The following is a 25,506-nucleotide window of genomic DNA, read 5'->3' on the forward strand; positions in this document are numbered from 1 at the left end:
AGGGAGAGGACAGGTAGAGAGGACAGGTAGAGAGAGGACAGGTAGAGAGGACAGGTAGAGAGGACAGGTAGAGAGAGGACAGGTAGAGAGGACAGGTAGAGAGGGGACAGGAAGATACGACAGGTAGAGGGAGGACAGGTAGAGAGAGAACAGGTAGAGAGAGGACAGGTAGAGAGAGAACAGGTAGAGAGAGGACAGGTAGAGAGAGAACAGGTAGAGAGAGGACAGGTAGAGAGAGAACAGGTAAAGAGAGGACAGGTAGAGAGGACAGGTAGAGAGGACAGGTAGAGAGAGGACAGGTAGAGAGGGGACAGGTAGAGAGAGGACAGGTAGAGAGGGGACAGGTAGAGAGAGGACAGGTAGGGAGAGGACAGGTAGGGAGAGGACAGGTAGAGAGAGGACAGGTATAGAGAGGACAGGAAGAGAGGACAGGTAGAGAGAGAACAGGTAGAGAGAGGACAGGTATAGAGAGGACAGGAAGAGAAGACAGGTAGAGAGAGAACAGGTAGAGAGAGGACAGGTATAGAGAGGACAGGTAGAGAGGACAGGTAGAGAGGGGACAGGTAGAGAGGACAGGTAGAGAGAGGACAGGTAGAGAGAGGACAGGTAGAGAGGGGACAGGAAGAGAAGACAGGTAGAGAGAGAACAGGTAGAGAGAGGACAGGTAGGGAGAGAACAGGTAGAGAGGGGACAGGTAGAGAGAGAACAGGTAGAGAGGACAGGTAGAGAGGGGACAGGTAGAGAGAGAACAGGTAGAGAGGGGACAGGAAGAGATGACAGGTAGAGAGAGGACAGGTATAGAGGTGACAAGAAGAGAGGACAGGTAGAGAGAGGACAGGTAGAGAGAGGACAGGTAGGGAGAGGACAGGTAGGGAGAGGACAGGAAGAGAGAGGACAGGTAGGGAGAGGACAGGTAGGGAGAGGACAGGTAGAGAAAGTACAGGGAGTACTTTAGGTCAGTTTCTAATGATGTTTCAAGTAACAAATGGTTACTTTTATTGGAAATTCAAAAATGATGGAAGTAGATTTTAAAAAAAAAAAAAAATATATATATATATATATATATATATATATATATATATATATATATATATGGGTTCAGGAGGTTTTAAAATTATTGCAATCTTTTTTTATTTACATTTTACAAAGTGCCCCAACTTTTATGGTATTAGGGATGTAAAATGCTTCATATGTTCAAATAACCACTTCAGTAGTAACCATTAAGTCAATAAAGTTCTTAGTTTTAACAGCAGAAGAGGTGTTATTTAGATGTTTTTATGTAAAACTTTTATATTTAATTTGTCTCCATTCTCCCTCTGTTATCTACAAAGATGCTCTCCTGTGAAGGTTAGATGGTAACAACGTGGTAACATCATGTTCTGACCCTACATTTGAAGTTTTATCACAGAGGTAGTTTGGGAGCAACTAGATTGTCTTCTGCTTCTTTAAAAGCAGCTGGTAATACCTGACACTGATGTAAAAGTACATATACAGAGAGTGGACGTCTGGATGACAAGATTATTTTCTGTTCCACTGGAAACCCAAGGAACTCTGACTGGCAGACTGCCCAGAAAAAGGCTGTAAATGCTGAGTTTACCTGCTAGGCTGAGTGTAAGCATGATTTCTTGTTTGCTTGGCTTGTAATCTGTGAGGGATTGCATGTAATCCCACCAATCCCTAAAGCAGAAATCATGGCATCATCATTGCAATGAGCATGCATTAGAACATCTCTGATAATCCATCCTGCTTCCTGCTTGTCGTCTCAGGCATCATCAGCCTGTCTGTTTTTCTATCTTGCTCTGCTATCATGCGTTCTGTGGTTCCAACACTCAAAGATACTAACTGAAATGCAATGCCAGCCATGCAGGCTACAATCCAGGAATACACTTTAGATCTGAAGAGTTCTGTCGTTTGGCTCGTCGCTCCTTTTTTTTTTTTTTTGCCACCCAGTTTCTAAAAATTTGTATTTGAGTGCAAACAGGACTGCAGAACTGAGATTTGATTTCTCCAGCCCATTAGCCAATCAGGAATAATTACCCTCTCTGGAAGGTTATGATGTGGAGCTGCTTTCACCATCCTGCACAATGACTTAGACATCACTCAGATTACGCTCACGTGTTTACTGAAGGTTTGAGTGTTCCAGTGTTCACACTGAGGTGAATCTTCTCTGGACATTTTTAGACTAATGGGATTATTTCTGTAGCTGATACTACTGTACTTCATGTCCATTTGCTGCATGTAGCTGTTCTGTTCACACCGTTACTGTTGATCTTCTAGGATTCATTTTCATGAAGGTGAAGATTAAAAAAGTGATCCCTGCTAAAAGGATCCTGCTCTTTTTTCAGTGCTTCTATTAATGACACTTTCTTGGCCCAGTAAGTCGCAGCAGATGGCTTTCACAAGTGAGACTGGTTCTGCTCGAGGTCTCTGTCAGAAGAGGTTTTGTCTCATCACTGCTGCCAAGCGCTTTCTCACGGTTGAACACCACACGATTCTGCAAAGACTGTGGTCTAGATTAGGGGTTTTCTGCTGGCCTAAGGTCAGCACCCCCTCCTTAACAACGGTCTTCACTCATAATCAAAAGTTCCTAATGAAAAATTGGGTAGTATGGACTTGAGATTGGACGAAGATGTGACATAACAGAGATGAAGACATATCCTTCAAAATAAAAGCATGTCAGATTTGTTTTCAGACACACAACCAAGACAGAAACTTTTCCCCCAGTACTGGGATTTAACGTGGAATTATGTCGTATTTCCTCGTCTTATGTGTTTAAACAAACACAAGCTATGAATCATCAAACACTAGAACCAACACAATGTTAGATAGATGAACATTAACTGTTTCCTGAGGGTCAGGCCTTTATGTGAGGATGAAATCAGACCATCAATGACACATTTTCATTCTTCTACTTCAGCCACATCAGCAAACTGACTGATTTGTTTTATTTGCAGCCCTGTAAGCTATCATCATCATCATCATCATCATCACAACTGAGGCTAAATGATTTTGAAAAAAAATCTAATTTCAAATTCTTTGAATCATTTTGTAAAAGCAGTGAGTTGTTACATTAAAGGGACTGATCATTGTATGCCCTTCTTATTCTCAATAAGATAAACACTGACTGACTAATGATGCTCTGATGTTTGCATGATGTGGAGTGTAGCACATGAACTGTAAAAAACTGGTATTTTCACTCACGTTTCAGGTTAAAGTAATATTACCCAGCTCTACCCACCAAGAGAGGGGGTAGTAACGCATTACATTTACTACGTTACATGTACTTGAGTAGTTTTTGTTTTTAAATCCTACTTCTGAGAGCAGATATTGAGCAGAGAACTTTTACTTCTACTCAGTTACAATGAACACGCACTGAAGATGGCTGAAGATGTAATACCTACGTCTCCTTCAGAGGAGCGTGTTCATCCCTGGACCAACATCAAGACTCTCTGCCTTTCAACCCACAGCAGACACATAATACCAGCCTACTGTGTCTGCCTACAACGGAGGAAACCTCAACTCCAAAAACAGCACATCAATCTAAGAAAGCTGTTATGGTTAGATAAACAAGCTAACTACAGTACTGCTAGTTAGATAAACAAGCTAACGACTGCACTGCTAGTTAGATAAACAAGCTAACGACTGCACTGCTAGTTAGATAAACAAGCTAACTACAGTACTGCTAGTTAGATAAACAAGCTAACTACAGTACTGCTAGTTAGATAAACAAGCTAACGACAGCACTGCTAGTTAGATAAACAAGCTAACGACTGCACTGCTAGTTAGATAAACAAGCTAACGACAGCACTGCTAGTTAGATAAACAAGCTAACGACAGCACTGCTAGTTAGATAAACAAGCTAATGACTGCACTGCTAGTTAGATAAACAAGCTAACGACAGCACTGCTAGTTAGATAAACAAGCTAACGACAGCACTGCTAGTTAGATAAACAAGCTAACGACTGCACTGCTAGTTAGATAAACAAGCTAACGACTGTACTGCTAGTTAGATAAACAAGCTAACGACTGTACTGCTAGTTAGATAAACAAGCTAACGACTGTACTGCTAGTTAGATAAACAAGCTAACGACTGTACTGCTAGTTAGATAAACAAGCTAACGACTGCACTGCTAGTTAGATAAACAAGCTAACGACTGCACTGCTAGTTAGATAAACAAGCTAACGACTGCACTGCTAGTTAGATAAACAAGCTAACGACTGTACTGCTAGTTAGATAAACAAGCTAACGACTGCACTGCTAGTTAGATAAACAAGCTAACGACTGCACTGCTAGTTAGATAAACAAGCTAACTACAGTACTGCTAGTTAGATAAACAAGCTAACGACTGCACTGCTAGTTAGATAAACAAGCTAACTACAGTACTGCTAGTTAGATAAACAAGCTAACGACTGCACTGCTAGTTAGATAAACAAGCTAACTACAGTACTGCTAGTTAGATAAACAAGCTAACTACAGTACTGCTAGTTAGATAAACAAGCTAACTACAGTACTGCTAGTTAGATAAACAAGCTAACGACTGCACTGCTAGATAGATAAACAAGCTAACGACTGCACTGCTAGTTAGATAAACAAGCTAACGACTGCACTGCTAGATAGATAAACAAGCTAACGACTGTACTGCTAGTTAGCTAAACAAGCTAACGACTGTACTGCTAGTTAGATAAACAAGCTAACGACTGCACTGCTAGTTAGATAAACAAGCTAACGACTGTACTGCTAGTTAGATAAACAAGCTAACGACTGCACTGCTAGTTAGATAAACAAGCTAACGACTGCACTGCTAGTTAGATAAACAAGCTAACGACTGCACTGCTAGTTAGATAAACAAGCTAACGACTGCACTGCTAGTTAGATAAACAAGCTAACGACTGCACTGCTAGTTAGATAAACAAGCTAACGACTGTACTGCTAGTTAGATAAACAAGCTAACGACTGCACTGCTAGTTAGATAAACAAGCTAACGACTGTACTGCTAGTTAGATAAACAAGCTAACGACTGCACTGCTAGTTAGATAAACAAGCTAACGACTGCACTGCTAGTTAGATAAACAAGCTAACGACTGTACTGCTAGTTAGATAAACAAGCTAACGACTGCACTGCTAGTTAGATAAACAAGCTAACGACTGTACTGCTAGTTAGATAAACAAGCTAACAACTGCACTGCTAGATAGCTAAACAAGCTAACGCCTGTACTGCTAGTTAATTAAACAAGCTTACGACTGCACTGCTAGTTAGATAAACAAGCTAACGACTGCACTGCTAGTTAGATAAACAAGCTAACGACTGCACTGCTAGTTAGATAAACAAGCTAACGACTGCACTGCTAGTTAGATAAACAAGCTAACGACTGCACAGTAGTTAGCTAAACAAGCTAACTACAGTACTGCTAGTTAGATAAACAAGCTAACGACTGCACTTCTAGTTAGATAAACAAGCTAACGACTGCACTGCTAGTTAGATAAACAAGCTAACGACTGCACAGTAGTTAGCTAAACAAGCTAACTACAGTACTGCTAGTTAGATAAACAAGCTAATGACTGTACTGCTAGTTAGATAAACAAGCTAACGCCTGTACTGCTAGTTAGATAAACAAGCTAATGACTGCACTGCTAGTTAGATAAACAAGCTAACGCCTGTGCTGCTAGTTAGATAAACAAGCTAACGACTGCACAGTAGTTAGCTAAATAAGCTAATGACTGCACTGCTAGTTAGATAAACAAGCTAACGCCTGTACTGCTAGTTAGATAAACAAGCTAACGACTGCACTGCTAGTTAGATAAACAAGCTAACACCTGTACTGCTAGTTAGATAAACAAGCTAACGACTGCACTGCTAGTTAGCTAAACAAGCTAACGACTGCACTGCTAGTTAGATAAACAAGCTAACGCCTGTACTGCTAGTTAGCTAAACAAGCTAACGACTGTACTGCTAGTTAGATAAACAAGCTAACGACTGTACTGCTAGTTAGATAAACAAGCTAACGACTGCACTGCTAGTTAGATAAACCAGCTAACTACAGTACTGCTAGTTAGATAAACAAGCTAACGACTGCACTGCTAGTTAGATAAACAAGCTAACGACTGTACTGCTAGTTAGATAAACAAGCTAACTACAGTACTGCTAGTTAGATAAACAAGCTAACGACTGTACTGCTAGTTAGATAAACAAGCTAACGACTGTACTGCTAGTTAGATAAACAAGCTAACGACTGCACTGCTAGTTAGATAAACAAGCTAACTACAGTACTGCTAGTTAGATAAACAAGCTAACGCCTGTACTGCTAGTTAGATAAACAAGCTAACGACTGCACTGCTAATTAGATAAACAAGCTAACGCCTGTACTGCTAATTAGATAAACAAGCTAACGACTGCACTGCTAGTTAGATAAACAAGCTAACGACTGTACTGCTAGTTAGATAAACAAGCTAACGACTGTACTGCTAGTTAGATAAACAAGCTAACGACTGTACTGCTAGTTAGATAAACAAGCTAACGACTGCACTGCTAGTTAGATAAACAAGCTAACTACAGTACTGCTAGTTAGATAAACAAGCTAACGACTGCACTGCTAGTTAGATAAACAAGCTAACGACTGCACTGCTAGTTAGATAAACAAGCTAACTACAGTACTGCTAGTTAGATAAACAAGCTAACGACTGCACTGCTAGTTAGATAAACAAGCTAACGACTGTACTGCTAGTTAGATAAACAAGCTAACTACAGTACTGCTAGTTAGATAAACAAGCTAACGACTGTACTGCTAGTTAGATAAACAAGCTAACGACTGTACTGCTAGTTAGATAAACAAGCTAACGACTGCACTGCTAGTTAGATAAACAAGCTAACGACTGTACTGCTAGTTAGATAAACAAGCTAACGACTGTACTGCTAGTTAGATAAACAAGCTAACGACTGTACTGCTAATTAGATAAACAAGCTAACGACTGTACTGCTAATTAGATAAACAAGCTAACAACTGTACTGCTAGTTAGCTAAACCAGCTAACGACTGTACTGCTAATTAGATAAACAAGCTAACGACTGTACTGCTAGTTAGATAAACAAGCTAACGACTGTACTGCTAGTTAGATAAACAAGCTAACGACTGCACTGCTAGTTAGATAAACAAGCTAACTACAGTACTGCTAGTTAGATAAACAAGCTAACGACTGCACTGCTAGTTAGATAAACAAGCTAACGACTGCACTGCTAGTTAGATAAACAAGCTAACGACTGCACTGCTAGTTAGATAAACAAGCTAACGACTGCACTGCTAGTTAGATAAACAAGCTAACTACAGTACTGCTAGTTAGCTAAACCAGCTAACGACTGCACTGCTAGTTAGCCAAAGCAGCTAACGACTGCACTGCTAGTTAGATAAACAAGCTAACGACTGCACTGCTAGTTAGATAAACAAGCTAACGACTGTACTGCTAGTTAGATAAACAAGCTAACGACTGCACTGCTAGATAGCTAAACAAGCTAACTACAGTACTGCTAGTTAGATAAACAAGCTAACGACTGCACTGCTAGATAGCTAAACAAGCTAACTACAGTACTGCTAGTTAGATAAACAAGCTTACTACAGTACTGCTAGTTAGATATACAAGCTAACTACAGTACTGCTAGTTAGATAAACAAGCTAACTACAGTACTGCTAGTTAGATAAACAAGCTAACGACTGCACTGCTAGTTAGATAAACAAGCTAACGACTGCACTGCTAGTTAGATAAACAAGCTAACGACTGTACTGCTAGTTAGATAAACAAGCTAACGACTGTACTGCTAGTTAGATAAACAAGCTAACGACTGCACTGCTAGTTAGATAAACAAGCTAACGACTGCACTGCTAGATAGATAAACAAGCTAACGACTGTACTGCTAGTTAGATAAACAAGCTAATGACTGCACTGCTAGATAGATAAACAAGCTAACGACTGCACTGCTAGATAGATAAACAAGCTAACGACTGTACTGCTAGTTAGATAAACAAGCTAACGACTGCACTGCTAGATAGATAAACAAGCTAACGACTGCACTGCTAGTTAGATAAACAAGCTAACGACTGCACTGCTAGTTAGATAAACAAGCTAACGACTGCACTGCTAGTTAGATAAACAAGCTAACGACTGCACTGCTAGTTAGATAAACAAGCTAACGACTGCACTGCTAGTTAGATAAACAAGCTTACGACTGTACTGCTAGTTAGATAAACAAGCTAACAACTGCACTGCTAGATAGCTAAACAAGCTAACGCCTGTACTGCTAGTTAATTAAACAAGCTTACGACTGCACTGCTAGTTAGATAAACAAGCTAACGACTGCACTGCTAGTTAGATAAACAAGCTAACGACTGCACTGCTAGTTAGATAAACAAGCTAACGACTGCACTGCTAGTTAGATAAACAAGCTAACTACAGTACTGCTAGTTAGATAAACAAGCTAACGACTGCACAGTAGTTAGATAAACAAGCTAACGACTGCACTGCTGGTTAGATAAACAAGCTAACGACTGCACTGCTAGTTAGATAAACAAGCTAACGACTGCACTGCTAGTTAGATAAACAAGCTAACTACAGTACTGCTAGTTAGATAAACAAGCTAACGACTGCACAGTAGTTAGATAAACAAGCTAACGACTGCACTGCTGGTTAGCTAAACTTACTGACACAACTGTAAAGACACAGCTGTGTCAGTAATAAATGACGTCACATGTCCAATCACCTCTAAGACTCTGCCACCAATGTGATTTTATGTGCCATTATTTATTGTTACGTCGTAGGTGACACTATTATCGTGTGTGTGTTTATATCTCTGATATCAGTGATTATAACTAACATGGTTATAACGTGGGGCTAGTGGGAAAAATTTGTTGAGTGAAAATCGGGATAAAAATTCATAAATTGGAGCTAAAAAGTACAAATTAAATAAAAAGGGCAAAAAGTCAGAAATGAGGCCACTTCATAAGATTAATTTCATAAAAATTAGCCAAACAATAAAATGAATATAATGTGATTAAAAAGTAAGAACTGTGAGGTACAAATTCATGTACGTGAGATTAAAACCATCATGTAGAAATAAGATGACTGTTATGAGAGAGTCTGTTTGTTATCATTATATTGAAATTTTCATCACATTATTGTGATTAACAAACATAATTTCACTGCTGCTTTTTGTTTTCCATTTCTTTTACTTTTGGCAAGTTATGCTCCTTTATTAATGACAATGTTAAGTTTACATTAGTACCCCTGAATTATATGTCGTATTGCAATACGTTTTAATAAATTGCACAAAATGAAGTTACTAATTAAGTTACTCACTACTTGGGTAGTCTTTTAATAAAGTACTTAATTACTCTTACTCAAGTACTTATTTTTATGAGTACTTTAACTTCTATTTGAGTAATTATTATTAAGTAACAGTACTTTTACTTGAGTACTGTAACTGTGTACTCTACCCACCACTGACCACGACCCACTGAATACATCTCTACAGCACACTTCTGAGTTACAGATAACTTTCTGAGATATCATCTGCAGATTTAAAAGTCCTGCTGATAATATCCCTAACAGAGACCATCATTAGTCCACCATGAGGACAGCGCTGACTAAGTCCTAACTCACATAGAGTGAAATGCACCTTTAACAAATAAACAACAGCACTTACTGTGTAAAGAATTAGATTACTGATTTTAAAAATCATGAATAGTTAGATCTTGGGTTCAACAATTTGTGGAAATAATATAATTACATTTTTCTAATGTTGTGATTTATTGTGATTCCTCATTGTGTGTATTTTCAATAAACACAAGAAATAAATCATTTTATATAATAAAAAACACAATACTGATGGAATGGATGGCAATATTAGATTAACGCTGGGCTGAACAGTTTTGAGAAAGTGACTGTGATTATTTTGACTCATATTGTGAATTGGATACGAGTTTTTATCCTGAAGGGAATTATTTTTATTATTTTGATTTTGATTAAGAAAAACACACACAAAAAGGAAAGCAGGGTTTTTTGTGCAGTTCTAAACTTGAATTTTGTACTTGATGTGTAGGGCAGCCTTACTCAGACTTTAGTACGCTGCAGCCCAGTTTGAGACCTGAAAACATTTTGGCGCCCACCAAAGACCCCTTGGACACCCATAACATGACACACACATATTTAGTTTTTATTTATCACATTTTTATGACATAAACAGAGGATTTCAATGAAAATGCTTAGCTTTAGATACATTAATATTACTCAGAAGTGCTGTTGATATTTACGACATTTATATGTTTTTAATCAGGTTTCTACAAAGTATCTTAAAAAATTATACTATTTATCTCTGTAAATGTAATTTGTGGTCCAGAAAACTCTCTCCAAGGAGCACTGATGTCTCCAAAGACACTGATAAACTCTTAAAATCAGGAAGTAGAAGTTTTAATAGCGTGTCACCAGTTAATCCAACTCCAGTTAAACTGTGACACTGGTTGTGTACATCAGACAAAATACATGTAAAAAAGTCACCAGTTAAAACTTCTTCCTGATTTGTTACTTCTCAAACTTAAAAACATGCAATCAAGTTTTTTTTTTATCATAATTAAAAACAGTTTTTTATTTCTATGACTTTTAGCTATTGTAAAAATAGGTGCACAAAATTATCGGCCTGATATTATCAGCAGACATGAAAATTATCAGCCAACATTTGCAACCCATAAATATATAATAATCTGCCCATATCAGCTGTAAGTATTGGCCATATGAACAAATAAGCTAGCTGAGGTTAAGCTTGGACCAACAGACCTACTGTTTATCACCTGAAGTCTTTTTCTTCATTCTTCTCCTTGTACTTTTAAGTCTGTTTTAAGGTTTTTAGGGCTGGCATCCCTCATTGTAAATGACCTCTCCCAGCTCACCTGCAGTACCTCGGGGTCCCACCATTGGGCCCCGGTCCACACTTTGGGAAACACTGGTGTAATGCAAAACATCCGTGCTACATAACTTGTGTTAAACTGACACATATTTCAGGCTAGAGAAGTATTGTAGCTTCTGCAATATGAAAACTGCAGTAATTAAATGAAAATTTGGATGAATGACTCAGCCTTAATTTGACCTTTGACTCCCCATCAATGCCAACCTGAGAGATGGACAGAGAGGTGCTGAGCTGTCGAAGGAGTTAATTACCCCAATTATAGACCCAGTCCTTTGTTTAATTCGTATAAAGTTCAGAGGTAAGAAACAGCGGGACACTGAGGACTGGAGAGAAGAGTTCTTGAGAACAACTGGACTGTTAGAATAATTAAACAAGATTCAGGATATAAGTCTCAGTTTGTTAGCTTAATGCTAACAGAACATGAAAACTGCCTTTAACGGGCTAACAGATTTAGCATCAGACTAAACTTACATTTTAGAAATGAGCTGACACTGTTGGTAAAAAATGTTGTAAAAATGATCCATTGCTTGTTAAATAAAGTAGATTGTTTCTTATGTAAATAGCATTTCCACAGCCTGTAATACACATTCATGTCACATCTGATGTAAAATAAGTGACAGCAGAAATATTCACCTCTTTTCTAGTCAGTATTCAGAGTCACCTTTGTCTGCAGTCACAGCTCTGAGTCTGTGTGGATAGGTCTCAGTCAGGCTCAAACATCTGGACTTTCGAGTTCTTTCAGGTTGTACAGGGATCCAGTGTAGCCCTTTTCAAGTCCAGCCACTAATCCTCTCTTGGATTGAGGTCTGGGCTTTGACTCAGCCACTCCAGAACATTCCCCTTGTTGTCTTTAAACCATTTCTGTCAGACTGAATAAGATTGTCTTCCAGGATTTTCTTATCTTGCAACAATCATCTTATCCTCTACCTTTACAAGCTTTCCAGGGCCGGCTGCTGAGAAGCATCCCCACAGCATGATGCTGCCACCACCGTGCTCCACAGTGGGGATGGTGTGTGTGTGTGTAGTGATGTCAGTGTTTGGCGTCTTGTCTGATGGTCAAAAAGCTCCATTGAGGTCTCATCAGACCAAAGAACTTTCTTCCTCTTGACCATGGAGTCTCCCACAGTCCTTCTGGTGAACTCTAGTCCAGACTGAATCTGAGTTTTCTCCAACAGTGTCTTTCTCTTCTCCACTCTCCCATAAAGCTCCGACTGGTGAAGAACCCGGCCAACAGTTGTTGTCTGCAGAGTCTCTCCATCTCAGCTGAAGCTTGGAGCTCCTTCAGAGTAGTCATAGGTGTTTTGGTGCTCTCTCTCACTAGTCTCATTCTTGCACGCCCACTCAGTTTGTGAGGACGGTCTGATCTAGGCAGATTTACACATGTGACATATCCCTTCATTTCTTCACGATGGATTTAACTGAACTCTGGGGGATGTTCAGAGACTTGGTGTTTTTGCATCCATCCCTTCACTTATACTTTTCAATAACCTTTTCTCTGAGTTTGGTGTGTTCTTTTGTCTTCATGGTGTAATGGTAGCCAGGAATACTGATTAACCAGTGACTGGACCTTCCAGACACAGGTGTCTTCACTTTACTTCACTAACTGTGAGACTACTAGCAGAATAGGTGGGACCTCTGCTGAATTAGGCCAGTCACTTTGAAGGGGGTGAATATTTATGTATGCACTAATTTTACATTTCATGTTTTTGTTGAGTTGACATTTCTTTGTACAAATCTGTTTCACTTTGACATTAAAGAGGTTTTTAGATCTTTTTTTTTTGCCAAAAGGGCCAATTTACATTGACTCTGACTGATTTATAAAATCAATAAAAGGGTAAAAGATCCGAGGGGTGAACACGTTTTATTGGCTCCATGTGCTGCTGTCCTGACTAGTACTCTCCTGTTAAAGACATTTCTGTGTCGATGGAAACACTCCTGGTTGCATGATGGTTTAATTATTTTGATCAAAATTTTGATGACAAAGTGAAATGTAGTAAATAAGGAAATACCATGAAGTTCCTGTTATTTATAACTTTCTTTTTAATGTCTCATTAAATAAACTTTAAAACCAGAGTTTTTCAAAGTGTGGGTCCCGGCCCTCAGATGTCTCCAGGAGGTGCCAGAGAGGGGTCGTGGAAACTTGGACAGACGACGGGGGGGAGCTAGAACAAAATAAAAATACATCACAATCTTTTTGTGACATTTTAACCCTATGTGTTCTTAACAATGCAAATTTTTCATTTAAAAAAAAATGCACACCTTCTAGCCAATCAGAATCCAGTACCTGCTACAACTGTCACTAGCTACGTACAAATCTGAAATTTCTAAAAAGAAAAATTCCAGTGCATAAAATTATCGACATGATTTGGTGTTGGCAGATACTAGCGTAAAAAATAATTATTGGTATTGGCAGATAAAGAAATTTCTGCTGATGTTTTGGCCATAAAAACGTGGCTGTCCGCTGTAAATATAAGCAAATAAATAAGTTAGTGAGTTCTAGGCTGGACCAGCTGAAGTCTACCTCTTCTGTCTTCATCACTCCTCACACTTGACTGAAATTTGTTAACGTGTTCATCCTCAATCATAGAACTTGTAAGATAATTTACTAGGGGTGTTAGAAAATACCAATACACTAAAATACTCATAGTTAACGGGGTGAAATACTGAATCAGTTCTTTAAGTCCTGTATCAGTATTTTTCTAATCATAATATACTTTGGTTGTGAGGTGAGTCTGTGTTGTAATTCAACCTCTGACCCCTAGTTGGCAGCACATTCATCTCTTTGACTCTCCCCTCCTCTCCTCACTACAGTGAGCCCCTTATCTCCCGTCTACCCAGCGGCGTGCAGGCAGCCCGCCGTCATGCCAGCTCTCAGCAGTCAAAGCAGACGTGTGGATTAAGTTTGGCTTTCAAAAAATTACAGACAGCACTTAGACCAGAGTCATGTCGTTTACAACATCTGAGAGTGAAATACTCAACAGGACAAATCTATGATAGCATCACGCTAACGGCTAAGGTGTGACAAGTGGATGACTCACAACTATCAGAGGCCTCCAACCTGACACGCCAGATGGATTTGTTTCACTCATTCATCTGGTAAACCTCTCATAGACGGCGTCTGGGAAAAGGGCAGAGCCTTTGAAAAAAAACTCTGAGGATGATTGGATGAACGTTCTGTGTGTCACATCTTTACTGGCCAATCAGAACAACAAAACACGTGACGTCATCACCGATACCGAGGTGCGATTTTAAGGCTGGACAATTAATTGAATTTTGATTGTGATTTCAATTTTGGCTTCTCATGATCATAAAAACATTATAATTGAAGAAAAACGATTAATGTGTGCTTCAAAGAGTATTTCTGGGTTGTGTTTTTGGCTGTTATTAGTGTTTTACAGGAGTGCATGTAGATTGGATATTTATTTTTATTTATTGTTTTTTATTGCTATTATTAAACATATTGTTATTATTTTACTTGTTATTTATTTTTGATTGTTCTTTTAAGTTGTGGTCCAATAAATACTCAAATTTTGAAATCAATGAATAATCGTCTCTATTAATCCTGATTTCAATATCAATCAAAATAATTGTGATTATTGTTTTTGCTATAATCGTCCAGCCCTGTGCGATTTGCCAGTGAGAAACAAGGAAACAGGCGAATCCATCTGCTTCACAAGGTTAATTGGCCTCTACTCTGCAACTGAACAGTCAACACTCTGATTTGGTTCCATTGTACGATAAAAACACTGAAGCCTGTTAGGTCCCGGCCCCCCCACAACACAGACCACCAGCCTTTAGCAGAGCTGGACACGAGGACCAGCTTGTGTCTTATTAGTCTCCCTCCACAAACACTGTGGCATTAAGCTCTAATAAACAAAATAATAAAACGCCAAATATAAAAGATTGGAGTTACTCTGTACTGATGTCTTTGTTTCCTTTTTCTTATAGAGAAATAAAAACTGCAAATATTTTAATTCATCACAGAAAATGGGGAAAATCGTCACCTTCAGATTGAACAAAAATAGTCAGAATGCGTAATGATGCAGGACTAGATTATTTATTTTCTTTCTCTTTCTCAATTTTTTTTTGGAGTTGTATTTTTTTCATTATATATATATAATTGTGTAAATCGGCACCACAACTTGCTACAAATCTGTTTGTATGCACTCATTGGTGGATTTACAATAAAAATCCCTCCAGTGGATGAACTGCCAAAAATGCCTTATACAACGAATGTGATACAACAAATATTTATCTGACAGTTGATGGGAATTTTTTGTATTTTCGATTAGAAGGTAAGATAAACATCTCAGTTCCAAACAAAGAAAAATTATGGCTTTAACTTGAGGTATAAGGCTTTAAAGGGGTTAAAGGTTCATCGAACCAATAACCAAAATTTGCACCTGCTATGCATTTTTAGTAGAGTACAAAATATACTCAAAAGTAATATTTGATAATCAGAAAATATCAGGACAATAAACAGTTTAGCACAGAGCGGCACGGTAGCTGTAGGAAAACAGGAAGTGATGGCGAGTATGAACCGACCAGGACTCATGTGAAATCTAGCCAATCAGATTGTGTGGTATTCAGGACTTTTGGTGAGACTGTGGACAGTGAACATGCAGCCAGAGTGGAGTGGAGCTAAAGTAGCGCACGTTTTTATTCAACTGTACAGATTATCGGTAAGATAACAGGCTGATACTGATAATCATTCAAATATCAGCATCAATAATCAGCCAGGCCGATAAGCAGTTCATATATATATACATATACACAGATACATCTATCCATCCATTTTCTATACTGCTGTCTATCCCAGAGTGGGGGGGGGGGGGGGGGGGCATGGAGTCTAGCCCAGAGAACATGCAAACTCCCGCCCCATATATAAACATATGTTTATAATATTTGAGGGTATCACTGTAGGGTTATATTTATAATATTTACCAGCATCATAAACAGTGAATTCCAGACAGGCTGTTGCTTCGTAGGATCCTTGACATGGCAGAGCTTGGTACCCCTGTTTTCAACTATACTATACTATACTACACTATACTGTACTACAAATACTATACTGTTTGTTTAATGTCCTTCCTGAAACCAGACATGCAGTATTTTAGGGACTGGACAACCTGATTTTGGCTGTAAAAATCTTTCTGTCAGGTGGGGCTGAACGATATCAGAAAATAATCTAACTGGGATTTTTTCCCCCAGTATTGTGATTTGATATGCAATTATTTCTGCAGTTCATCATCTTATGTTACTTCCAATAAATAGCTTTTTGTGCTGATCTTGACTTGTTCTGCAAATTGGGTATGAGTTTATTATTGAAAGGAGTGGTAATTTCTTACATCATCCTCATATTCAATAAGAAAACTACTAAAATGAAGAAAGAATGTTTTTTTGCAGACTATTCTAAAAAAATGTCGATTGAATGATTGCATGGTAATGCAAACCATCTCTGCTGCAAGAAACAGGTGCAAACTGGTATTTCAGCATACATTTCAGGTTAAAGAAATATTGCACTTTCTGCGATTTGAAAATTGCAGCAGGCCATACTGTGATTTAATCTAACTTCCGATTAATTTCCCAGCCCTACTGTCAGGTGTAAATATTGACTAAACAAAAAGGTTAGGGTTAGACTTCAGTGGAAGTCAACATCATTTCTCACAGTTTAAATGATGTGTTTTAACTACTAAAGTTTTAGATTTGGACTTAATTTAAATATCAGAACAGCTAAAGTTATTTTAGATAAGTCAGCATATCAGATATCTGGTAAAATCCACAATCATGTATCCCTCATTTTAACTCCTTAGTTAGCTGAAGCTTTATCTGTCTTCAGCATGGCTGTTCTACCTGGGCCTTCACTGGTTAACTCTGCATTGGGTGAGAAGAATTTTCCTTTAATGACCGTCGTTCTTCTATAAAATTCTGACCATGTGTTCTTGGTGATGGTCATCCAGGCTGAGGCTCATGATGCCCCAGCGATTTAACACGCAGCGTTATGAATAAACACAAACAAAGCAGGCCTCCAGCAGGTGCATCAATAAAAGCTAGTTTCCCTGAATTACAGAGCGCTAATTTAAACTTCCCAAACACACAAAAACACGTCAGGTTAAATCAGTGTCACGGCCAAGGCCCCCCTACTCCAGATTCTGTCCTGTCTCATGCAGTGGTGCAGCCGTGTGCCGTGGGCTTGGACATCATGTAGCCCTGCGCAGAAACAACAGACACCCCTATCTCCTTCAACTTTAGAGCCACTCTGACTGCAACACAAGCATCCATGAAGAGACAGCGTTTATACTCCATGTTGTCTGAGTCTGAGCCGTGCTAGTGGATTTTTCAATGAGTCTACAGTTCATTTCTCATCCTCTAACAGCATTTCCCCATGTGAAACAGCGTGAAGACAGCAAACAGAGGCAGACAGAGAGAAAGACGTGCATAAATAGAACAATGTGTACTAATCCACACAGAGACAAGGGATGCAGTGTTTGCCCCTGTTTTGGTGTGTGGAGTAGGGAGGGGGGTATTATTGTATAACGTTAGGCTTAGAGCCTATAGAAAATCACAGACACTTCCTAAAACTGATGGGGCTCAGACTGAGAGCGTTTATATAACCAGGCCTGGACTGGTGTGGAGATAAACACACTGCTGGAGTAGAAACATATGGAGAAAGCCTCTAATATCACACTCTCCAGGCTGATGAGCTCCTAAAAATATGATGGAGTCTGAAATAGGTCACTACACTCTCATTAATGGCTGCTAAGGAGCACAATGAGCTCGTGCATGAATAATAGAGGAATATTTACGGAGTACTCCAGCCTAGTGGTTTTTCAGCAGGAGGGTGTACCATCCCGACTGCGGCACCACCATAACAAAGAGACACGAATCCACGGAGCTCTGCATGGCACACAGTGATCCCCCTCACACGCCCACTCCCCTCCACCATTGTGATGGGACCCACGGTGCAGCAGCAGCGTCAAAATGCAGCTCTTTCCATAGGAAAGGCTATATTTAGGCCCATATCCATGCCTCTGCAACGACAGACCTAAATACCAGCATAAATATGACATGAATTCATCATTCATTTAGCAGAGCACGAGAGGATGGCGCAGCGCGAGCACCCAGTCCACGCATAATCACGCGATGACACGCCATAAACCAGACATCAGAGGAGAAGAAGGTGACCCACTCACCGTTTGGATGCGTCCCGTTAGTCGCGCTGAGTGTTTTTACGTGGATGTGACAGTCAGAGAGTGTGATGGTGAAAATCTCTCCACCTTTCACAAGGAGCAGACTGGTGCCAGGACTCAGACGCAAGCCCCGCCCCCTTCACAACAAGCTCGGCCAATCAGGGCACGGGAGAAAAAAAGGAGTCTGCAGGCAGCAAGGCTGCTGCTGCCTTCACGTGCTGCAGTAAAACCCAATTGATTGTTGGTGTGTGTGGACCGTGAACACCTCTCCGCAGGGATGGGTGCTGTGGCTATGAGGAGGGCTGCAGACATACACCTGATCAAAGAAACAGTTATCCACATCATTATAATCCCCATCATAGGTGACCCAAGGTGGACACAGGCATGGGGGGCCTCCACCCCTTCTTAAACCCATCACAGACAGAACTTTAACTTCTTTAAATCAGATTACACACAGCAATGATCCAAGGAGCTGGATTTAAAATAAAGGATTCACTAAACTTTAAAAAAGTCATTTCCTGTGTTTCTGTTGACCGTATCGTCCAGTAGCCCCCAAACTTTTTTAGTCAGGCCCCCCTTTAGCAGATGAAAATATTTCCGGCCCCCCACCCTACAGATTAAACTGCAAAAACATGTCAATGTAAACACACTTTTTTTTAGAATCTACCACAACATAAAACCTAAAAAATCTGAGGTTTAAAACTCTGACTCTCTGAAGATGAACAGAAAATACAAATTTAACAAACATCTTTAAGATTTCTCAGTCCTGCAATAATTTCAGTGACTTCGTGGGCTTTTCTGCTGATGATCTCTGGAGTCTCGGGTGCAGCTGCGAGTAGAGCTGGACAGTTATTTAAAAAAATAATCTAAACCCACATTTAGAGTCTCTAACAGACATAAACCTGCCCTGTTAAGTATTTCATTTATTTTTAATCTTCCTTTCCTTGCAAAAATTTGACTTTTTAAGAAAAACACTTTCATTTCTGCTGATGTGTCAGTGAATAACCATAAGTTGTTAATCTGTGCCTGTTCCTTTCAGTTGTTTGTTCTGAAATTATACAAATATTGACAGAACAAACAGCGTCAGAGGTTGGGGGTGGAACAATCGTTCGTTAGTCATAATCAAGGAAAAAGTTGAACTAATTGTGATATTTATTTTTGCCATAATCGCCCAGCCGTAGCTGCGAGTGACAATCTCAGACCATTTCCAATGTCCAGTTTATTATTATTATTATTATTTTTTTGTCTTAAATGCAGCAACAGCTTATGAAACACCTCTCTCACACTGATAGGACGTTGCAGAAGGGGAGAGTGTGGCCAAGGCTCTCCATGACATTGTTGAATCAAAGCTGACATCAGTGAACTGCTTTATTCTGTAGTGTTGAAGTCATCAGCTTGTGTTGCTCAGCCTTGCCTTGCTGCACCCCCCTCTATCATGACCTTGCGCCCAGGGGCGTAGCATGGGGGGGAAAAGGGTACTGGTGACCTGGGCCCACAGTATGAAGGGGCCCTGAGGATCCTGCAATGAAAAGTGTTTTTTTTAATCTATTTTTTCTCAGTAATTATTGTCATTATTGAATCAAAAGCTGCAAAATGAATCAGTCAGCAGACTTAAATTTGTATCAAATAGAGTTAAGTAAAAACTTGGGGGCCTCTGTTACTCCCTTAAAAATGTCCAAATGGAATAATCCAGAGCTGCTGAATAATGGAGGTAAATTCGATTTAACCGTGGTAAGAATATTGTTCATAAATGAGGAAATCATGTTTCAAAAATACATTAAAATGCAGAGATTTATAAAGAATGATGCAACATTTTTTGCTTGGCTAGCCAGTTAAGGAGGGTCCTGTGTAATATTCTTTCTGGGGGCCCAAAATCCCTGGCTACGCCCCTGTTTGCGCACCCCTAGGGGGGCCAACAGCCCAATGTGGGAAGCACTGGTATAGTCTAATTTTTTTTTTTTTTTTTTTTTTTTTTGCAGTCTTTTAATGCTTTTGTTTGTTTTTTTTTACCTCAGTTTAATGTTCATCAGTTCTGTCTGTGATATTTGACTTTAGAAAATTAGTGGAGCCATTGCCACATGCCTGATCATATTTAAGTTAAATTTGATGCAACACAAACCAAAACAACAGTTTAGCGGTGTTTTTGTGTAGAAATTATTTTATTTAACCTTTATTTAACCAAGAAAAGACTCGTTGAGATTAAAAATCTCTTTTCCAGGAGTGTCCTGGCCGTGACAGCCAGCAACACAGTTACATAATTACAAACAGACACAAATACACAATCACAACTCAAAACAACAAATGTACAGAACAACTACCTCCAGGATTCAGAACATTCCTGTATCAGTCAAAACATCTGCAGACAGATGCATCTGCCTCCAAGTCATTTAGGACCCGTTTAAAAGTGACCTCTGGTGCCTTTCCTCAAAGCAGGATTGTGGGTAGAAAATCAGTGCTGATCCTGACTAACTTTGTCAGCTTCATATCAGTATTTGCCCAGTGATAAGCAGAGTAGGGGTAGATACTCAAAAAAGGGTTAGGGTTAGGGTTAGGGGTTAGGGTTAATCCATTACACATTTATTTCTAAAGAAAAGTAACTGAATATTATTTAGTTACTCACAGCAAAAAGTAACTAGTTACACTACCTCTTCTCACATGAGATCTTCTGCAACAAGAAGAGGCAAAAATGGGCATAAATGTTAACCTTGCCAAGCAGATGGATACGCCCATTTCCGTGTTTTTCAGATGAATCCATCTCGTTAAGCTCCCGTCTGAACCGTTTGACCTGGTTAGAAAGTGACAGGACCAATCAGTGACGGGGGGCAGTACTTTCAGAGTCGTGATGTAAACAAGCAGCAGCAAGAGACCGGTGTAATTATGGAGGAACAGATTAGCATGGATGCTGCTAAAGCGCCAGTTTTATCAGAACTTGACGATATTTCTTCGTTAAAAGAAGAACAAAGAACAGCAGTGAGTTGTTTTCTTTTCAAAAACCACAAAAGTGGAGTACTGACATGTCTACAGTCGCCATGGTTTGCGTTATGCAGTTCTCGATGGAGTGGGGGGGGCAGCTTGGTCCATCTGGCGTGCCAGGTTAGCATAAATGTGAATATTGGCAAAATATAAGAGAAATGTAGCAAATAATGGTCAAAGGCAGCAAATAATACTAAATTGAACAAAAAGGAGCAAAAATTGGTTAAAAAACAGCAAAAGGCATGAAAAATGTGCACAAATTAGAAATATGGCAGAAAAAGGGAAAAAAAAATCCTAATAAAAAAGCAAAAAGCAGCTCAAACAGGCAGAAAGTTGCGATGAGAAGTTAGATCCTATCAATCGTTTGTTGAATTAAATGATTTCAGGAGAGTACAGAAAAGTGTGTGACAGGGAAACACAGTTTCATGGAGGAAAGGCTGTGGATGCTCTACCAGATGACTGACTGGCTGCTGGAGAGGCAGAGGTTTCAATGGGATTATCTGGGATTATGGCTCCCATTTGATTTGGTGGGTTTGTTTGTAATCTCCCAAATACCTAATACTGCCGATAGTACACATGCACAAAAACAGTGTCAACAAAACACACATCAAAATGAAAACGTCTGATTCCAAACACGGGTTTTCCTGCTGGGCTGTGAGGTTAATTACTGAACTTCAGGTCCAGTATTCAGACTCTGCTGATCAGGACTCCTTCAGGCTGTGAGAGTCACTGAGCATCTGTTTACATTGTTTTATTATAAAAGTCAAAAGTTCCCACAGAAGGACTTTATTATGCATGAGCTACTTCTACAGGAAGTTCCATTGTTGGTTGATTGATGTCTAGCTTGTGCAGAATAAAGTTTTCATACTCATAAGCAACCTTTGCTCAGGTTTTATGGATAAAAGCAGCCTACTTGTACAAGGCCATGATTGTAAAATATCAAATAGTCAATAATGTACACAGAGTTATGGAAAAGTAGCTGATTTCTTATTTTCATGCATAAATGTTTCTGATCATCAAGTTTACCACCATACAAAGATGAGCAAATACAAAAGTCAGTTTTTAAATAATGATTACATTTATCAAGGTAAAAAGCCATCAGAACCTACCTGTACCTGTGTGAGAAGTCATTATCATGCCACATTTTTTGGAAAGCCGAGTTCAATTTCCAGAGGATGGGGGCTGTAGTCCTGATTGCTCTGTCTCCATAGTTGCAAAGTTAGGTGGTGGGAACTGTGAGAAGGCCAGAGTCTGAGGACCGGAGGCTCCAGGATGGGGTGTATGGATGAAGGAGGTCAGAGAGGTACTGAGAGGCAAGGGCATGAAGGCATTTGTAGGTGAGGAGGAGGATTTTGTATTTGATTGGGAATGTACCTGGGAGCCAGTGGAGGTGGATGAGGGTGGGGGTGATGTGTGGATGAGATCCCTGGCAGCAGAGTTTTGGACTTACTGGAGTTCATCCAGGGCTTTGTGAGGTACCCCAGACAGGACTCCTAAACCTGCCCCCTACATACACTCAACTTAGTGTTTGTCTTGGTGTTGTGTCTTGTTTTCTACTCTTCTGTAAAGCCACCTTGGGTCTCATGAAAGGCACTGTATAAATCCCAGCTATTATTATGATTTTTATTATTATTGACTATTTACACCCAGACCTGATCACTGCCAGACCTGCTGAATCCAGAAATCCCTTAAATAGAACCTGTCTGATAAAGTGAGGTGGGCTAAAAGATTTTAAACACATCATGGAGCCATCAAAAGAAATTCAAGAACGAGATGATAGTCAAAGTTGCTGACATCTATCAGCCCTGAATCTGCAACAAGTTCATCAAAAACAGGGACCTTTATATAAAGATGATTGCTCTATACCAACAACATTTAATCAGCACCAGGAAGAAGGCCCGTCCACAGAATTCAGCTGGGTCCCTGATAAACCCAGAGACTGGACCCTGATGAACCCAGAGAATGGACCCTGATAAACCCAGAGAATGGACCCTGATAAACCCAGAGAATGGACCCTGATAAACCCAAAGAATGGACCCTGACAAACCCAGAGAATGGACCCTGATAAACCCAAAGAATGGACCCTGACAAACCCAGAGAATGGCCCCTGAAAAACCCAGAGAATGGACCCTGATAAACCAGAGAATGGACCTCTGATAAAACGAGAGAATGGACCCTGATAAACCCAGAGCATGGACCCCTGATAAACCCAGAGAACGGACCCTGATAAACCCAGAGAATGGACCCTGATAAATCCAGAGAATGGACCCTGATAAATCCAGAGCATGGACCCCTGATAAACCCAGAGAATGGGCCTTGATAAACCCAGAGAACGGACCCTGATAAAGCCAGAGATCGGACCCTGATAAACCCAGAGAATGGCCCCTGATAAACCCAGAGAATGGCCGCTGATAAACCCAAAGAATGGACCCTGATAAACCAGAGAATGGACCTCTGATAAACCGAGAGAATGGACCCTGATAAACCGAGAGAATGGACCCTGATAAACCCAGAGAACGGACCCTGATAAACCCAGAGAATGGACCCTGATAAATCCAGAGAATGGACCCTGATAAACTCAGAGAACGGGCCTTGATAAACCCAGAGAACGGACCCTGATAAACCCGGAGAACGGACCCTGATAAACCCAGAGATCGGACCCTGATAAACCCAGAGAATGGCCCCTGATAAACCCAGAGAATGGACCCTGATAAACCCAGAGAATGGCACCTGATAAAAACAGAGAATAGACCCTGATAAACCCAGAGAATGGACCCTGATAAACCGAGAGAATGGACCCTGATAAACCCAGAGAATGGACCCTGATAAACCCAGAGAATGGACCCTGATAAACCCAGAGAATGGACCCTGATAAACCCAGAGAATGGACCCTGATAAACCAGAGAATGGACCTCTGATAAACCGAGAGAATGGACCCTGATAAACCCAGAGCATGGACCTCTGATAAACCCAGAGAATGGACCCTGATAAACCCAGAGAATGGACCCTGATAAATCCAGAGAATGGACCCTGATAAACTCAGGGAAAGGGCCTTGATAAACCCAGAGAATGGACCCTGATAAACCCGGAGAAAGGACCCTGATAAACCCAGAGATCCGACCCTGATAAACCCAGAGAATGGACCCTGATAAACCCAGAGAATGGACCCCTGATAAACCCAGAGGATGGACCCTGATAAACCCAGAGAATGGACCCCTGATAAACCCAGAGGATGGACCCTGATAAACCCAGAGAACGGACCCTGATAAACCCAGAGAATGGACCCTGATAAACCCAGAGAACGGCCCCTGATAAACCCAGAGAACGGACCCTGATAAACCCAGAGAATGGACCCTGATAAACCCAGAGAATGGCCCCTGATAAACCCAGAGAACGGACCTCTGATAAACCCAGAGAACGGGCCCTTATAAACCCAGAGAACGGACCCTGATAAACCCAGAGAACAGACCCTGATAAACCCAGAGAATGGACCCTGATAAACCCAGAGAACAGACCTTAATAAAACCAGAGAATGGACCCTGATAAACCCAGAGAATGGACCCTGATAAACCAGAGAATAGACCCTGATAAACCCAGAGAATGGCCCCTGATAAACCGAGAGAATGGACCCTGATAAACCCAGAGAATGGACCCTGATTAACCCAGAGAATGGACCCTGATAAATCCAGAGAATGGCCCCTGATAAACCCAGAGAATGGACCCTGATAAACCAGAGAATGGACCTCTGATAAACCGAGAGAATGGACCCTGATAAACCCAGAGCATGGACCCCTGATAAACCCAGAGAACGGACCCTGATAAACCCAGAGAATGGACCCTGATAAATCCAGAGAATGGACCCTGATAAACTCAGAGAACGGGCCTTGATAAACCCAGAGAACGGACCCTGATAAACCCGGAGAACAGACCCTGATAAACCCAGAGATCGGACCCTGATAAACCCAGAGAACGGACCCTGATAAACCAGAGAATAGACCCTGATAAACCCAGAGAACAGACCCTGATAATCCCAGAGGATGGACCCTGATAAACCGAGAGAATGGACCCCTGATAAACCCAGAGGATGGACCCTGATAAACCCAGAAAATGGACCCTGATAAACCCAGAGAATGGACCCTGATAATCCCAGAGAACAGACCCTTATAAACCGAGAGAATGGACCCTGATAAACCCAGAGAATGGACCCTGATAAACCAGAGGATGGACCTCTGATAAACCGAGAGAATGGACCCTGATAAACCCAGAGAATGGACCCTGATAAAAACAGAGAATAGACCCTGATAAACCCAGAGAATGGACCCTGATAAACCCAGAGAATGGCCCCTGATAAACTGAGAGAATGGACCCTGATAAACCCAGAGAATGGACCCTGATAAA

At 40.4% G+C, this 25,506-nt stretch overlaps 1 protein-coding gene across 1 annotated transcript in view; it reads right to left on the bottom strand.

Moving 5' to 3' along the window:
* map4l (microtubule associated protein 4 like) overlaps positions 1-18,265 on the bottom strand; it is a 187,794-nt gene extending 169,529 nt beyond the window's left edge. The window contains exon 1 of the mRNA XM_041803364.1: positions 18,139-18,265. The gene's annotated coding sequence lies outside the window, so the exon portion shown is untranslated. The remainder of the gene's footprint in view (positions 1-18,138) is intronic.
* Positions 18,266-25,506: the final 7,241 nt, after the last annotated feature.

This window comes from Cheilinus undulatus, linkage group 13 (assembly GCF_018320785.1).
Source record: "Cheilinus undulatus linkage group 13, ASM1832078v1, whole genome shotgun sequence".
Classification (NCBI taxonomy): Eukaryota; Metazoa; Chordata; class Actinopteri; order Labriformes; family Labridae; genus Cheilinus; species Cheilinus undulatus.